The 6000-nt window shown below is 30.7% G+C and overlaps 1 protein-coding gene across 2 annotated transcripts in view; it reads right to left on the reverse strand.

Moving 5' to 3' along the window:
• Positions 1–6000, reverse strand: part of LOC136042264 (eukaryotic translation initiation factor 4 gamma 3-like) — a 54613-nt gene that overhangs the window by 24749 nt on the left and 23864 nt on the right. The window lies entirely within an intron of this gene.

Consider the following 6000-nt stretch of genomic DNA (forward strand, 5'->3'; position numbering starts at 1 on the left):
TAATCATTAATTAAACGGATGACCATATCGCAAAATAATAAATATATTTTTTTTAAGGAACATTAAAAAAGGAATGGAAAAGGCACAAATACAAAACGAGGGCTGCGTCAGTATCAATTAGTAAGAAGAGGGAAATTAGCGGAATGTTTTGCTTATTTTTATTCTTATTAATGATGGCAAAGGGAGATGGATCCAGATGACTCAACAGTGACGAAACACAATCTTTCAATAAGAATTTGGAAGACGTTACTCCCATCAAATATCAAGCTCCGGGCCTAATAGCCAAAATATTAATATTGGAACTAAGAATTCACCAAATCCATTTCCATTGAAAGCAAGTTATGGTGGTAAAAACGTTAACACTTGGATAAGGGATACAAATACAACATTGATAGTAAATTAAATATTTTATGACCGAGTTAAGATTACAGACCAAAAAAAAAGGAAAAAATAAGACACGGGCTTTTATCACTCCTCATTTGTATTTATATCTGGTTGCTTGATCTGGTAGCAATAAATACAACAGTGAAAATAATTCCCTACCTTCAAAGGTCAGGAGTGAGCCCCAAGAAGAAAATATTAACGTCAGATAGCCTTAGACAAAAAGTTCGGTAAAAACTCTAATTAGAAGTTTTTTGATCACTCAATAAAGTTTTGAAGTCAACTGCACAAGAGTTAAATATTAAAAAAAAGTTCACATGAGAACAGGAAGCGAAAAAACTGTCGGCTAAATTTATTTTTCAGTATTCCTTTTTAGAATAGGTCTTTTCAAGACTATTATGCTAAATTAAAACCCTTGTGATTCTACGCGGGAACAATGACAAAAGGAGTAAAAACCCCGTGGAGGACGTGAGTAGATATAGCAGAGAAATAAAGCCCTGGGATTATTGATCTCATTAAAGGCATGAATTCCAAGAAAATATTAACTTTTTTAAGAATCGACTACTATGAAGCATAATAGTAAACAAGAGCCAAGAGCTCATATGGCACTTGTGACGAGGTCGGAAAAGCCAGGAGCTTCTTTCAACCAAGTTTCATTACGATCTCTCCATTCTAAGCGGTTTCTAAGATTTCCGGTTTCCCCCTCCAACTCTCCCCAATGTGACCGGATCAGGTTGAGATTTAAAATAAGAGCTCTAATAAGAGACACGAGGTCCTACTAAACGTCAAATTTCATTAAGATCCGATAACCCGTTCGTAAGTTGAAAATACCTCATTTTTTCTACTTTTTCCGAATTAACCGTCATTCCACTTACCCCCAGATGATCGAAACGGGAAAGCAACTATTTCTACTTTAATCTGGTCGGGTTCCTGAAATGCCTGCCAACTTTCATCGTCCTAGCTTATCTGGAAGTGTCGAAACTAGCAAAAGCGGAACCGACAGAAATTGTAATCGCTATATGTCACTTGGTAAATACCAAGTGCTATAAATTATGTAAATAAGCGTGTAAAAAGCGTAATAAAAGCCAAATTCGAACTAGAAATCTTAATATATATATATATATATATATATATATATATATATATATATATATATATATATATATATATATCATGAAAAGAGAAATCACCAATGCAACAGCACAAACACATAAAAAAAAGAGACAGAAGGAGAAAAGGAAGACTGTTTTCCTAAATTAGTGATTAATATAGACCAGCACTTGAATGAGGCCTTAACCCTACTCATCCATACAATCACATAGGTCAAACAGCATAGCCAAACACAATCAACCATAAAGAATAATCCATGGACAGGCAGTCATGTCGTCAATAAGTATAAGTCGTCATTTACCAAACAATAGAAAAAATAATAAAGACAAATAATTCAGAGGCAACAACTAATCACAAGGGCTTATCAGGAGAATACACTGGCCTATAGGGTTTCGCCACTTTAAATTCTCTACCCAGCCAAGTGTTGTGGCTACCACAGAATATCCATGGCATCCCCGTATCAGGTATCACCCCCAAAATACATGCCTATGAAAAAAAAACCCAGCAAATGTAAAACAACCAAGTAATACCAAAACAAGCTTATCATGTTAATATATCACTCTTTTTAGCAACAATAGGTAAACTAAATATTATAAAATTTACCAAATCACAAATATTAACACATTGCAAAAAAAATAAAAAAAAAATAAATAAACTAAACAATTATAGAATTCATCTTCACCATGTGGCTATTTTTTAAAAAAATCCACTCTATTAGAAACACAATTCAAAATAAATGGCGCTGCATCATCAGTTGTCGAAGCTCCAAAATTAGTTAAAAATTTCTTTAAGTATTTCCAGATAATTCTTTTGATATTTATCTAAATGTTCGTTATAATGAAAACTAAATTTTTTAAATTGCCAACTTAATTTATTTGCAGAAAAACCTCTTGATATCAATTTTTGGCTTAAGATTTTACATCTATTTTTAAAATCAATATAATTACTACAAATCCTTGCATAACGAAGTAACTGTGAGAAAAAAGCAGAATATGTGATATTTGAGTGTATATTACTTTCAGGGAATGGGAAACTAATCACTTCAAAATCAAAATCATCCGTTTTATTATACATTTTAAAACTTAATTTATTATTATCACAAATATTAACATTTAAATCTAATGATCTTCATGACCAGCGCCATGACTAGGTTCAAGAGTAAGCTCTGATGGATATATATTTTTAGAAATATCAATGAAATCCTTACAATTTAAGACCAAAATATCATCTAAATATCTTTTATTATTTGACAAAACATGTTTTAAATTATTTGGATTATTCTTATCCATCATATATTTATATTCTAGTTGACTTAAAAACAAGTCAGCTATAAATGGGCTGGCATTCCCCCCCCCCCCATGGGAATTCCCACGATTTGCTTGTACAAATCACAACCAAATCTTATATAAGTATTGTATAAAACAAATTCTAATAACTCAAAAATCATATCCAAGCTGTAACATCTCAAGTTAACTGTGGTATTAAAGCAATTTGTCTATATAGCTTTTTTATTATAAGTGTCTATTTTTAAGAACCTTTTACTAGATAAGAGGAAAGATTTCTTGATAACAGTTTTTAAATTATCCGACACTACATTAAGTGATAAATTAGTATACATTGTCGCAAAATCGAAAGACTCAATTCTTTTAGCTGAAACCATTGTTAAAGACTCTATCACCTGCAGTGAATTATTAACACTCCAATATGGATTAAAATTCGAAAACTTTTTAATACCAGAACAATAGGTTTTAAGTTTATTTGCAATTTCCTTTAAAATTAAAGAGAGGTCAGTAGCAGCAATGCGGGTTGGACATTTAGCTGCTCCAGCAATAAACCGTGGTTTAGGGGGATTCTTATGAAATTTTACAGTCCAATATGAGAAAGGGAACTTTTTATCATTGTCATTTATTTTAATATTAAAATTTTAAAAAAGTATTTCTTCAGTCTTTTCAATTAAATTCTCATCCTCTAAATTTACCTTTTCGTAAACATTAGTTGTGCATAACTCCCTTTTTAAGATATCACAATACAGCTTCTGACAAATTATGGCAAAATTATTATTAGCTTTATCCACTGGCACAATTACAAATTCATTCTGTAGATTAGCAATTGCTTGTTTAATCTTCGCATTATAAAATAATGATTTAGTGTCACTATTTTTTAAATTAGAATATATTTTATTTCTTATTCTACTAATAATTAAATTCTTCCAACTTTGAAATTTCTCTTTACTTTTATTCTCTTTCTTACACCACTTATCAATAAATAAATCAAAATCATTTTCCGAGCCATCAAGAACACTCGATGGTTTCAGATGATGAGAAAGACGGAAATTAGCCCCTTTATTCATTATAATTTGAAGATCATCATGCTTTATTATTGACAAGTCCCCTGTTATAACATTTTTGTAAGTAGTATTTACAAATGGGCCAAGTTGCTTACAATTACAAACCGGTTTCCATTTTATATCACTATCTAATCTTTTAAGTATTAAATTATAATTAAAAATAATTTGCCCAATAGTTTTTGAAAATTTATAAGTTAAAACTCGACTATCATTATAATTCAAATTACTAGGAAGGGCCTGTTTCACATGCCGCTGATTTAAAATTTCTGGTAAATTAATATCTTCAATATGCTTACAAGTAAAATTAGTAGGTAAATATAATCTGTTATCCTTGTTACCAATCTTATCAAACTAGCTACGAACTGGGAATAGTTTAATTTTGGCTAACCAGAAAAATTTAATAATGTTTTATCGAACATATGGAACTAAATGTTATAATCCAAGGTTAGCCAAAAAAGACCATTAATTAAGTCCAACTGTCTTGACGTCACTGATACCACCTCTAATATCGATATCTCCAATAACAATCTAAGAACTAAAAATAGTTTAAACTTGGCAAAAAAAAATCCAGAGAAATATTCTTAATTTAAAGTTTCATAAAATAAAAAGTAGATAAAAAAGCTTCAGTTAAAGTTTGGTATGAATATTAACCTTGTTATTGTAATTTGCCTTTTTATATAATCAAATAGGCCGATAGTTCCCACAAAGTAGACAGTAAGGTATATTACCTGAGGGCCAATACTTGAATCAATACACAAATAATTCCGATATATTTTAACTTCATCCAAATCAAAAAGAAAATAAATATTTGTTATTCATTCTATCTTACAATATTTACCTTGTCAAAGATGATTTGAACCAAAGCACTTAATCTTTCCTTTGTATCAACCTCTATTTCCAAAATGTTCTAGGAAATTTAAAAAAACATTTAAACAAAACCAGTCCTGTTGAGCAAAAACCACTATCGTATTGGTCTGGTCATAAGTGTTAGTTTTCATAATTTCAGCTACAAAATAACTGCGTCAAACGAAACTTAAAACATTCCATTGATATAAAAAGTTCTATTACAGAATTTATGTTTATAAATCCATATATAAGGGGAGGACAGGGGCAGCAAGCATTCCGTGTAGGTCTGAAGAAGACAAATTTAAAAAGTTATATTAAAATTTCGACCCCGTATCACGGCTTTGTTTTAGGATCAATAATTTTATGATTAATTATTTATAGGATCAATAATTTAGTCGAATATTAAAGCGCCAGCTGACAAAAAACTCTTTAGCTTATTAATTGGGTCCTAAATCGCAGTTAAAAAAGAACATGATTTTTAAGATGATAATATTTTTATCAATATGCCTTTACTAGAGCTCAAGGCTTTAAATGGGATTATCAGTGGAACATCTTCAAACCCAAACTATCAGGGAATACTTAGTAGGTCTATGATCATAATCACAACCGATCCCACTTAATAATGAGAAAGTTGCATTATTTTGTTACATTTACCCCCCCCCCTACCCCCAGAAAATGTAAAGGGTAATCAGTGAAAGGCAGAATTGACTGTTAAAACATTACTCAACTAGACAAACATGATATAAAGATTATACACTAGAGTTAAATATTCCCATTTTAACAAGACAAATGAATACCATAATTCTCAATTATTTCAGATTAATGGTTAGTACAAAGTGCTTATATCAAACGGATTAAAACCCATCTTAAGAGCCTCAATTCTTGGGGCTACTAAGATGATAATGTTTTTATTAATATGCCTTTTCTAGAGGTCACAGTTTAAATGGGCTTAGCAGTGGAAGTTCTTCAAACCCCAACCATCAGATAATATTTAGTAGGAATCTGATCATAATCACAACGGATCTGACTTAATAATGAGATTGTTGCATTACGCTGCTAGATTTACGCCCCCCCCCCGCCTGATAAAATGTCAAAGGATAATCAGTGAAAGGCAGAATTGACTGTTAAAACATTGACGTGGTTTCATTTTTGAATTTTCTTTAAAGGATTTACTGTAAATCTTGCAATGCTGCTTATTTATAATTCTTGTAATAATTATGCCCATAAAAAATAATTTTATAGTAATTACAATAATAATTTTTATCATGTTCATAATTACTAATTTTAATCGCCAACCTTCACTCTGATTGTCAATA

This window comes from Artemia franciscana, unplaced genomic scaffold, assembly GCF_032884065.1.
Source record: "Artemia franciscana unplaced genomic scaffold, ASM3288406v1 PGA_scaffold_97, whole genome shotgun sequence".
Classification (NCBI taxonomy): Eukaryota; Metazoa; Arthropoda; class Branchiopoda; order Anostraca; family Artemiidae; genus Artemia; species Artemia franciscana.